This window comes from Crocuta crocuta, unplaced genomic scaffold, assembly GCF_008692635.1.
Source record: "Crocuta crocuta isolate KB4526 unplaced genomic scaffold, BGI_CrCroc_1.0 scaffold50, whole genome shotgun sequence".
NCBI lineage: Eukaryota > Metazoa > Chordata > Mammalia > Carnivora > Hyaenidae > Crocuta > Crocuta crocuta.
In genome coordinates, this window is record NW_027527428.1 from 7,957,958 (window position 1) to 7,958,170 (window position 213).

Sequence of the window (213 nt, forward strand, 5' to 3'; positions counted from 1 at the left end):
CCCGCGCGGCAGTGCACGTGGGCCGGTGCCCCCTTTCGGGAGCCCCGTGTGCGTTTGCGGAGTTTGCGTGTGTTTTTCGTAACCGACGTGCAGGTAGCTCTGGTACAGACGGTGAAGTGTAGTTGGCGTAACATGTGTTTTCTTAACTTAAAACGTGCATCTTACAGCGGCGGTTGTCACATACTTCCTTTTTGTTCTGTAGGGTTTCAGTAC